The sequence below is a fragment of the Anolis carolinensis genome, chromosome 3, assembly GCF_035594765.1.
Source record: "Anolis carolinensis isolate JA03-04 chromosome 3, rAnoCar3.1.pri, whole genome shotgun sequence".
In the NCBI taxonomy this organism is placed as follows: domain Eukaryota; kingdom Metazoa; phylum Chordata; class Lepidosauria; order Squamata; family Dactyloidae; genus Anolis; species Anolis carolinensis.
The window spans coordinates 269903265-269915492 of record NC_085843.1 but is presented as its reverse complement, the minus strand read 5'-3'; the positions used below and the strand labels follow the sequence as shown (position 1 = coordinate 269915492).

Genomic DNA, 12228 nt, shown 5'->3' with positions numbered 1-12228 from the left:
AGAGTGTATGAGGTCAAGGTTAAAACACAAAACGTAAAATCACAGTTTAGCAAGTGGTTCTCAACCTGTGGTTCCCCAGATGTTTTGGTCTTCAATTCCCAGAAACAGCTAGTAAATTGGCTTGGGATTTCTGGGAGTTGTAGGCCAAAACACCTGGAGACCCAGAGGTTGAGAACCACTGGTTTAGCATTACATTTAATTTCAGCATCAGATGTTACAGAACTACAACTCCCAAAGTGCCTGGGTATTGATCATACTAGTTGAGAGAACTCCTGGGAAATCACTTGACAAACATTGCTCTACCACAGTGCTGTAGTCTTTCTGTTCTGGAAACACTTGAGTCTTTCTTTCCTGTAAATGCCCCAGGAGTTTTCTTCGAATGGTTCATGAACTGGTACCAGTTGAGTAGCAGTGCTATGCAAAGTAGAGGTTCCTCACCTAATGCCAGTCCATGAGCCATTATTTAAAGGTTCCTGGAGGGATTTCAGAAAAGAAAGATACAATGTCACCAATGCGCACAAATATAGTACCAGTCCATGGCATATGTGGGGAGGAAAATGCCAGTCCCCCATATCCTATAGCAGTGGTTCTCAACCTGCGTCCCCAGATGTTTTTGGCCTACAACTCCTAGAAATCCGAGCCAGTTTACCAGCTGTTAGGGTTTCTGGGAGTTGAAGGCCAAAAACATCTGGGGACCTCAGGTTGAGAACCACTGTCCTATAGCTTAATGTGTATAGCTTTATTGCATCAGGGAAGAAATTCAATGATTTTTGATAGAAAATTTTTAAATCAAATATTTCCAGGAAAGCCTAAGTCAGTAGATATGCACCTCTTCCCATGACATGAAGTATCCCAGCTATGTCCCTTGTAAGAGATACGTCTATTCCATATGTAGCTTCTGAAAGCAGCTAGAACTGGTAGATGTTTCTAGGAGGAGGATGCCATTGGCTGAGCCTTGACTGCCTGGACCTAGTCCCAAAAAATCAGTGATGACCTCACTGTGCAGACAGCTCAAAAATGAAGTAGCAATCAAATTAAATGAAAGGCTGCTATTCTCAAAAGCCTCAATATCCATTTGTTTCTCAAGCAGATGGAAGGGGGAGGGGAAAGCTAGCAAAATCTTTCCAGCAGCTCTCAGAGTCTCTACCCCCTCCTTTCAAGTGTGTTGATGGAAATGCAAGCACTACATCATGTTCCAGGGAAACCCTCCAACCCTCTGCAGACAGCTGTGCACATCCTCCTAGCATTATGCTAAGGAAATGCCCTCATTCTGAATGAATTCTGAACAATATTTTCCATTGCCCTGAAGACAACACACAAAACAAAACAGATCATGCAGCCAAAACTTCACCTCTTTGTGTTCTGCATCTCTAAATGCTTCACTGGAATATTCAGGCAGACACAGGTTTTAACTTTCTTTCTTTAAAAAAAAAGTAGAAGGTGACTGAGGGAACCAAAAGAGTCACTTACAGCATGGAAATAATGTGAATGAAACAAACCTTTAGCCCTGAACAAACAAAGCAAAACTAAACAAAATAGTTCAGCTATTAAATATTTTTTTCTGAACAAGTGCCCCTTGTCTATCTCAGTTAAACAGCATGCCAAAATGTCTATTTGTTCCCCAGCTAATTGTTTGGAATACAATTTGAGATCACTCTCTGCAGTCCAGGAGTCATTGCTCTCTCTCTCTCTTCAGGGATGAGAACAATTTCCAATACAATATGACTCCCATATTCATGGGATTGGTAGCCAGAGTTTCATTTATCCATTTCCAAAAACAAAAGTCATTTCTAGGCATTTTCTAGGTCCTCCAGCATGCCTCTATGGTATTCTTGAGTCAGAGTTTTTTTCATTTCCAGAGTTTTTCATTTCCACACAAGGTCAAGGAACATATCCCTCTGTATGGGGCTCATATTGCAGTCAAACTCTTTGATCATTTTCACATTTGGAACCAGCTATATTCCAAACTAAAAGATACACTAGAATCCAGTCCACATCCTCTCATAAATACAAATCCCTTCACTTCTGGCAATTAACAATTATTATTGTTAATCAAGGTTTGTTATTTTAGGCCACAAACTACAGAGCAGTTGACCCAACTGTGACCCATTTCTGATTTCTTATATTCCCATCCCCTTTGGGCCTTTCCAGACAGCCCTATATCCCAGGATCTGATCCCAGTTTTTCCATATATCCCAGATTATCTGGCAGTGGGGACTCATATAATCCAGTTTAAAGCAGAAAACCTGGGATCAGATCCTGTGATATAGGGCCTGTCTCTAAAGTGATCCTTGGCATGTGAATATTCCAGACTAACATAGTTGTGTCTGAATTCTGGCCAAATAATAGTAAGAGAAAACGACTTTGTTAAGATTCAGGACATTGTTAAACATATGCAAGTCTAAGGCTGGATCTACACTGCCATATAAAATCCAGATTATCTGCTTAGAACTGGATTATATGGCAATGTAGACTCATATAATCCAGTTCAAATCAGATTATGTGGATTATCTTCTTTGATAATATGGATTATATGGCAGTGTAGAAGGGACCCAGGTTCTTTAGTCTCAGAATGCAACAGGAGGAATTTGAGGCTGGATCTACACTGCCATTTTTTAATGTCAGGAATACTTGAGAAACTGCAAGTCGCTTCTGGTGTGAGAGAATTGGCCACCTGCAAGGATACTGCCTAGGGGATGCCCAGATGTTTTTATGTTTTACCATCCTTGTGGGAAGCTTATCTCATGTCCCTATATGGAGCTGGAGCTGATAGAGGGAGCTCATCTGCGCTCTCCCTGGATTGTGTTCGAACCATGAACTTTCAGGTCAGCAACCCAACCTTCAAGTCATCAGTCCTACTGGCACAAGGGATTCACCCACTGTGCCACGGGGGCTCCTACACTGCCATGTAATCCAGATTATCAAATCAGATAATCCAGATTACCTTCTTTGAACTGGATTACATGAATCAGCACTACCACGTAATCTAGTTCAAAGCAGATAATATGGATTTTATATGGCAGTGTAGAACAGACCTGATTCATATTATTTGAAAACCCGTGTTTCTTTATACATTACAAAAATTAGTTGTAGAGTGTTTTTGGGAGGAGACATAGCTAAGCAAGGGCTACATATTTTTTCCTATTTTATCTTTTGAGTTCATTGATTTTAGTACAGTAGAGTCTCACTTATCCAACATAAACGGGCCGGCAGAACGTTGGATAAGTGAGTATGTTGGATAATAAGGACGGATTAAGGAAAAGCCTATTAAACATCAAATTAGGTTATGATTTTACAAATTAAGCACCAAAACATCATGTTAGACAACAAATTTGAGAGAAAAAGTAGTTCAATACGCAGTAATGCTATGTAATAATTACTGTATTTACGAATTTAGCACCAATATATGACGATGTATTGAAAACACTGACTACAAAAATGTGTTGGATAATCCAGAACGTTGGATAAGCGAGTGTTGGATAAGTGAGACTCTACTGTAGTTGCTTATAATATTATGGCAGACTGTCTTGCAAACTGACCTGAGGCCAAGTTTGGTCAAGGACAATATGACATGTTAGAATAAATAATTATAGATGAATAAATACTCTTCATGGCTTTCCAATTTATATATGCAATTTTTAAAAAATCTGTAAATGGAAATTATTACCCATTTATATCAATGAACATCTTCCTTCCTACCAAGAATACATGACACAGTCTTAAGTTTCCACAGAAACAAATGCCCTGCCTCATCTTTTGGGTACGGTAGCTCCTGGCACATGCCAAAGATTCCAAGCCATAGTTTTGCTTCACTGTCAACCCTTTCAAAATTGGGTTTCTGTTTAAACATGTTAACAATATATGCCAATCTCAAAGTGCAAAGTCAGCACTGTGCATTTTTGTTTAAGTATTTCCAACATGTTATCAGTTCAGGCCTTTCCAAGTTTTTTCAACACTAAATGATTTAACAACAGATCAATGTTGATTTGCTTATGAAACTGGCAACAGTGAATTCAGCCTTTAGGATTTTTTTTAAAACTTGCAAATATGGAAATTCTGTATTTAACCAGTGCTTACCCTGAGATACTTTTTGGGCTACAGCTCCCAGAATTTCCCAGCTTGTATTACCAGCAGGAATGCAAAAAAAAAAAAAAAGTTTTCCAAACTCTGGTTTCACCACCTGTGAAACCCCTGCAACACCATAGGAATGTGTACCCATGCGGTTATAATGTTCCCTGTGGCTCTAAAAACATTAAAACAAAGCCATTACATAGCATACATTTTCCAGAGGACTAGGTGCCATGCCTCGGCTTGCTCAAATTCTGTCAACTTGGAAATGAAAGACAGTCAGCAATCTATCTGGCTGATGTTATTCCTTCCATGCTCTTTCAATCTTCACTTGGCAGAAATTGTGGTTTAAAGAAAAATGGTGGAAATGCTGGCAATATTAAGTTCTGTCTTAGCATCTCACATTAAGACACTGGGAGTAAACGGCAGAGCTGAGCCATTTCATGAAAATAGGACTGGCTCTACATTGCCATGCAATCCAGTTCAATGCAGTTAATCTGCATTCTGAAACTACATTATATGGCAGTGTAGATCCAGCCTAGATCTAAGCAGATGCTTGTCCCTGAGCTTTGGCAGTATTGGGGGATAAATGAGGGGTTGGGTGAGCACCTCTGGATTCACTCCTTTGGTGATGGATGGAAACCTGGAACTGCCTCTGCAATCAAAGGGTGGGGAAATTTACTGGCCTTGCCTTTCCCAGAGTCTGGTCAGTTTTTCATTTGAAGCTAGCCAGGTAGCAACCCAGATTTTAAGTTGGGTTTCTCTTGGGAACTATGGTGTTCTCATGCATGAGAAACTGGGGAGGAGGTCTAGAAGAGAGCTGTTGCTCCGGCTGCTCCTGCACCAGATTATTCTCCGCATTAGATTCTGAATACCTTTAAAATAGGTGACAATGAATAAAGTTGTCCATATTTGGTGTCTGGTCTAATTATTCCATTGGTTGTTTGTCACGCAGAATTCTTCCTCCTGAGGCTACTCTCAGTGCCTGCTAAAAATCAAGGAGCCTTCTTCCTCAGTGAAATCTGCGTGCGATGCTCAGGAAACTGCTGGAGACTAATTCAGCTGCTCCAGCATTGGCGTCATGCCTTTGTGGTGTGCATGATTCATCAGGTGATCTTACGAACTCATTAGCCCCACCATCAATGGAAACATCCAAGCTCCTTTGTTTGCTATCTCAAAGTGATGACTTCACAACTCCAATGCTCTCCCTCACCCCGCAAAACAGTTACCAGCTCAAGTTTCTTAATGAGCAACAAAGTAACCTTAACAAGGTCCATCTGCGTTCAAGGGGATTAAAGTCCTTTATTAAGACATCTTTACCCCTGAAGCAGCTTCCTGTCCTTTATTGCAAAGAAAAAGCACGGGGCAGACAAAGGAATTGAGGTTATGCCAAAAAAAGGGCCAATTTGGAAATATGCCCAATCAGAAGAGTGAAGGGGGAGATCCATGTTGAGGAAACAAATGTCTTCAAAGGAATGTGGCCAGTTTGAACTGTTCTGATACAAAAAGGTGGGATTTGGTTGCTTATACAAGCTATGTAATTACTCTCCACACTATATCAAAGCATCTAGAGATACTAAAAGTAATTGACTGTTTTATAGCAGGCCACCACTTTGTTGATATTCATACTCTGAATTCACATAAGGCTATCTTTTGGATGAGCAGGTTTTCCTTTACCTGGGCAGGTAGAATCTTTCATTTAATGCAAGCAGCACACACCAAAAACAAATGAGATGGTATGCCTCTCTCAGGCAGCTATAGAATGCGTAAATGCAAGAATGGACATCACATTTATAGATAAGGTCACACTGTAGCATGTACATTTGAAACTAAAGTATGTTTTCAAAGCATGAAGGAGCAGAAAATGGGAGGAAATCTTTGGCATTACTACTCTGAGCAGACAACAGTACTGCAGATGGACAAATGGATAAAATGCCACGCCTCCCTCAAGGCCATTTTTATCATTCCTGAGGTCACTTTAAAAAAAATATTTCCTGTGCCCAAAATGACTCAGAAGACCCAAAATATGGCAATTGAGGAATTGAGGGGATTCTTCAAGGCAGTGGTTCCCAATTGATAGCCCTCCAGCTCTTTTGGACTACAACTCCCAGAATTCATGGCTATTTGCTAGGTGGCTTGGGCTTTTAGGAGCTGAACTCCAAAAAAAAATCCAAGAGGAGGGCTCTCAAAAGTCTCCTGGCACTTTGCTAGAGTGATTAGTTTCCAGCAGAGCTGGCTCAAACACCAGCATGAACCATTCCCCAACTTTTCCCCAAAACTTAGGCTCAAAGCAACTTACAAATGAAGGAAAAAGGATAAAACCTAGCTTAGAAAAAAGGCAAAATAGTTTTGAGTTTCTACACAAAGGTAAATATGAATCTCTTCAAGTTTTTGTGGCAGCCTTCTTCCAGCTTTCACCTGAATCTCCCCTGAAAATCACAGCATAACAAAATGGTGTGAGCCCGAGTGGGTCTAACAAGCTTTCCATCTAGAAGGTTGTTGATGCATTGATATTTGTAAAGATCACAGTCATGGAACACTGAGCCCAGGAGTATTTCAATGAGAAAGCAAAGTTGCAGGTGGTGATGGCTTTGAAAAAAGAAAAGAAAAGCAACACTGGATCTTAGTTCAGCATTTCTAACCAGGTGTGCATGAGAGACACAGTACATGGGTTCATTGGTGAAGCTGTTCATTTACAGGTTAAATGGCATTACACATAAACCCAATCACCTGCTTTTTCAAGACATGTGTTCTCATTCATTCGTGCAACAACCCCACTGCTAACATTTCTGTCTTACAGCAGCATCAGTAATACCAAGACAGCGGTTCGTAATCAGATTAGTCAAATGCCAACCATTTGAAAGCAGTCATGCTTCACTTTGTCCCTGTGAGAAATATCAATAAACCACCCACTGGGTTTCAAGGCATTTGTACAACAGCCAGTAGTTACTAATCAAAATACTGTTTCTCATGCAGTAGTCTCTTGCAGGATATATACAACAGCACAATGTGCCTTGAGAAGATTCATCCCAGGTCGCTTGACCCTAAAAAAAATTCCTAAAAATTAACAAAGAAGCTATTTTTGATATATTTTGCACTTTGGCCCAGATCCGTTAATTCATCTCTTGTTTTAACATTTTATTTTGTACGTTGACCTTTTATGACTGTTTTTATCGATGTTGATGTTTTATTGTTGAGTAATTTGTTTTATTGTTTTGCTTTTGCTTTTATATTGTTGTGTCTGGGCAAGGCCCCATGTAAGCCGCCCCGAGTCCCTTTGGGGAGATGGGGCGGGGTATAATAATAAAGTTATTATTATTATTATTATTATTATTATTATTATTATTATTATTATTATTCGCTAAAATACAGGTATTTCAAAATGATTTAAAGCAATATAGTAGTCTAGCTGTAGCCCCCACTGGCGCAGCAGGTTAAATCGCTGAGCTTCTTTACTTCCTGACCAAGCTGAACTTAGCCCTAGAGTCTGCCAACCTAGTATACAAATGTGAGTAGATCAATAGGTACCGCTCTGGCAGGAAGGTCACAGTGCTCCATGCAGTCATTCTGGCCACTTGACCTTGGAGGCATCTAAGGACTTAGAAATGGAGATGAGCACCAATCCCCAGAGTCAGACACAGCTAGACTTAATGTCAGTGGAAAACCTTTACCTTTACCTATAGTAGTCTATAGAGGAGCAGGTTTGGCCTAGTTGCTGTTTTGGACTCCTGCGTCCCAGAACAATTCATAAAATGATTTTTTTCCAATGACCAAAAATGACCGGTTATCAAAAATGGTGGCAGAGGTATAATGCAGCCAGCAGGGAGCAAGAAGGTAAAAAATGCCACCTTAGTTTTCAATACGTTCCCACTTTTCTTATAACCATGCTTTCCAGGGAGCTTTTTGTTAGCATACTCCTTTTATGTTACAGACAATCTGTCTGCAGTCACAAGTGTTAGTGATCATTCTTGCAAAAGAAACACTGTCATTCGATAGAAACCATATCCATTTTAATTAGCTATAATCTACATATAATAGTAAGAGTAGGAGTAAATAATGATTAATACTTATAACATGAATATATCACATTACTATCTATTTACAACCAGTAAGCTACAACCTAGTAAAACCACATACAAAAAATATAATATATAAAACAAAAAAATGAAGATAGATCACAGAAAAAAGGTCTAAAGGAATTAAAACGTGGCTTCCACCTTTCCTACCAATGATACCAAATCCTACTTCTCCTATAATCATGCTACTTAACACTTCTAGTTCTTGTTCAAAACTACTAATGCTCAAACCTCCCACTGGTAATAGCTTCTCATCTCTTTCTTGACAAAAAGACAAAGGTTCCCACCAGTCTTTCATAAAATTCCACAATTATTTTCATAAAATAGATAACTTGTGCATTTCTGGTATGATCAAACACTTTCATTATCCAATCTCCCTGTGTCAGAATTACCATATTCTCCTATTTCTTCATATAGAACAATATTGTTACAATTACCATATTTTATAATACTCTTTCATGTTGTCTCTCTATTTTTTTATTCCCAATAAAAACAATTCTGGTTTTAACTGGATTGATCTACTGATCTCTCAAAGATATGTCTATATAAATACCATTAAAATTATGCCTCTCTGGTAACAATTCCTCATCAATTTGAAAGTTCTCAATTGCTACCCAGCATTTTGAGAGCACGGACTCAAAAAGGATTGACCAACGTACCTTGCTGGACTCCTCAAAAGCAGTAACTCTAGAGGCAGGTAGGCAATTTTCCCATTATCTTTATATTTTCAAAAACACAAAAATATATGCTATCTTTTTATTAGTGTCAGTTTTCAGAGCAGTGGAAATTCATATGGGACTGAGACTAGAGCCAGAATCTAGTTGTTGCAGAGAACATTTTGAATCAATTTTCTGTCCTTTCAGAAACAATATGTTAAAAGCTAATCTGAAATTGATAAAAACAGAAACTTGGTATTGCGCCTTGGTATCTTAAGTCAGCATTCTTAATGTATAACACTTAAGGGAAGATAAACACAGTAAAATATGACATTCCTTCAAAGAACTGGGTGCATACAACGCCTTTGCTACACTGGCTGCTGCTCTGTCTCTAGGCACAAGTCCAGTTACTGGGTCTTGAGTTGCCAAGCCCAAAACAGTTTATATCCTGGCTATTTGACAGATATATCTCCCTACATGAGTCTGTCCAGGCCTTGGGATCCTCAAGAGAAACCATTCTTTCAGTCACAACTATGGTAAAATACAGAGCCTTCTCAGCAGCTGCCTGTGGAAGGTCTTTCTTTGGTAGATCATGATGGCCTTCTCCTTGCTGTTCTACAACTACTGGCTTTATGTAGGTTGTAGCTTAGTAGTTATAAATACTGGAATAAGTATTTTTTTTAATTCCAACTAGCTTTTGAGAACTTGAATAAACCTACACATACACACAAAGAATAAACTGCAAGAACATCTGGAAATGCACTTCAATCTCAGGTCTGACCAATGTTCATCTCACAACCTCTGAGGATGCCTGCCATAGATGTGGGCGAAACGTCAGGAGATAATACTTCTAGAACATGGCCATACAGCCCGGAAAACATACAACAACCCAATGTTCATCTTTATTTGGCACTAGCTTAGGTACCTGACAATGTTTGGGTTAGTTATTTTATTAGAAATAGTCAATGTTTGGTTTTGGATTTTATGAATGGGCATACTAGAAAATGCATAAGGATGTGGGAAAATGCATAAACACAACTCACATCATGCTGGGCCAATCCCCCCAAACTCCACCACTATTTTATAATGGTAATGTTGGGTATGTGTGGCAGGTTTGGTTCAGATCCATTGTTGGTGGGGTTCACAGTGCTCTTCCCATATTGGTGAACTATAATATAGTCCTCTACCATTGCCCCCAACCCCCACCAATAGTTAAAGTTGGTTATGGGGTGTCTGTGCGCAAAGTTTAGCCCAGATGCATTATTGGCAGGAGTCACAGGGCTCTCTGGATATGGGGAGTCATCTTGAAAAATACATACAAGCAAACATATTTTCACTTTTATTATATACATAGATCAGTGGTTCTCAAGCTGGCGCCCCCAGATGCTTTCGGTCTTCAACTCCCAGAAATTCTAACAACTGGAAACTGGCTGGGATTTCTGGGAGTTGTAGGCCAAAAACATCAGGGGACCCAGACATAGATTGCTCCGAGACCCAGGACTTACACAAAGTAAACATATGCTGCAGTAACCTGCAAGGTAAAAGGTGTGAACATTTAAATACAACTAAAACGGAACAAAAGCTATTTATACCACAAAACTGGAAAGTGCCTGTGTCAGCTGTATGCAAGATTACTGGAGGTTTTTTTGCAATTGAGCTATTACTTCATAAAGCAATAGATTCTCACTTAAGGAACTGAGGGACATTCACAAGCATTGCTAACAGGCCTTCAAAGTAACAATTCCACTCATAAACTTTAAAGGTTTACTATGGAAACAATAGCTCCTGCTAAGAAAACCCTTAACAGTGACAAGGAAGGGAATCCCAGTTGAGCTGCTTAATGACAAACCAGCAGTTTATACTTCAAGTGGTATTATCTTTTGACAATCCAAAGCCTCAGCAATTAACAAAAGTCTGGACTTCAGCAATAGAACTTTGTCGCCCTTATATTTCTTGGGATGTTCATCTACCACTTATTATTCAAACACATATTACACAAGGGGTCAGGCTGTGGCGCAGGCTGGTTAGCAGCCTGCTGCAATAAATCACTCTGACCATGAGGTCATGAGTTCGAGGCCAGCCCGTGGCAGGGTGAGCACCTGTCAATTAAAAAATAAAAAATAGCCCCTGCTCGTTGCTGACCTAGCAACCCAAAAGATAGTTGCATCTATCAAGTAGGAAATAAGGCACCACTTATAAAGTAGGGAGGCAAATTTAACTAATTTACGACATTGGAATGAGGAAGTGCCGTCACAGTGATGATGAAGCAGCTGCTCCCCCCTGTGGCCAGAATCGAACATCCCCTCAGGAGAAGGTTAAATTGCCTCTGTGTCTGTCTCGGTTATATGTGTATATGGGCATTGAATGTTTGCCCTATATGTATATAATGTGATCTGCCCTGAGTCCCCTTCGGGGCGAGAAGGGCAGAATATAAATACTGTAAATAAATAAAATAAAATAAATTTTGTTGTGTTGACAATGCTATGGTATCCTGGGAGTTGTAGTATGGTGAGCCACCAGCACTCTTGGACACAAAAGGCTAAATACCTAGTAAAACTGCAGTCTTCAAGATTCCATAGCACTGACCCATGACACTTGAAGTGGGATCAAACTTCAATAATCTGCAGTGTAGATTAGTTAGAGTACACTTTGGGTAGGGAGGGAGAATGGGTAGGGCCTGGTAGCACCATTTCTTGCTCTGCCTTACACACTATGTGTTTCTGACCCACTGAGTCATGTCTGGACCTTCATGAGAACTGCCCCGGTGGTATACATTGGGCTGAAAATGCTCACAATAGCTCAGTCGAACGCCCAGCCCCCCCCCCCCCCCCCCCGGCCCCTTTCACTGTTGTAACTCCAAAAACATTCAACCCATGTGTGCACAGGAAACAGTGTGGAGGCTGTTCCAGACTTAGAATGATTTTGGAGTCAGGAAGTTGTTTTGTTGCTGAACACAAGTAGAAGTGACAGGGTCACAAAGCTCATTTGTCACTATGTGGCTCATGGCAGGGAGAGGGGCAAGATCTGCGTTCCTCTTTGTATTTGGGGGGAAAGGGTTTGATCAAGAAGAATAAAGAAACTGTGGGTGACTCAGCTTTCTATTACATTAAGTAATTTCCAACCACCCACACTCCTATACACGTACAGAGAGAGTGTGCAACACACACATCTGCAGAGCAATTGTTTTTGCTATTCAGATGGTCCCACCACAAAAAATAACCCCAAGAAATGTTTCGTATGACTTTGGCCTGAATAGATGTAGGCATGTGCCAAGTTTAGTATGCCTGGTAGTTATAAAATAGTTTCCTTCTTCTGCCACCTTACATTTATTTCTCAAACACAAAGACACACAGAGTGGGGAAAAGGGAAATGTTTGGGGGGGAAAGTAGTCCAACAAATGAGTAGGAAAAGTTGCCACATCGCAGGTC

The 12228-nt window shown here is 40.1% G+C and overlaps 1 protein-coding gene across 2 annotated transcripts in view; it reads right to left on the bottom strand.

Annotated features, from left to right (window-relative positions):
• Positions 1-12228, bottom strand: part of fndc3b (fibronectin type III domain containing 3B) — a 320815-nt gene that overhangs the window by 262162 nt on the left and 46425 nt on the right. Inside the window, exon 1 of one of the 2 annotated variants that reach the window (XM_003218149.4) lies at positions 4944-6498. The exons of the other annotated variant lie outside the window; for it this stretch is intronic. The gene's annotated coding sequence lies outside the window, so the exon portion shown is untranslated. Of the gene's footprint in view, positions 1-4943; positions 6499-12228 lie in introns of those variants that run through there. 2 annotated transcript variants of the gene reach the window in all.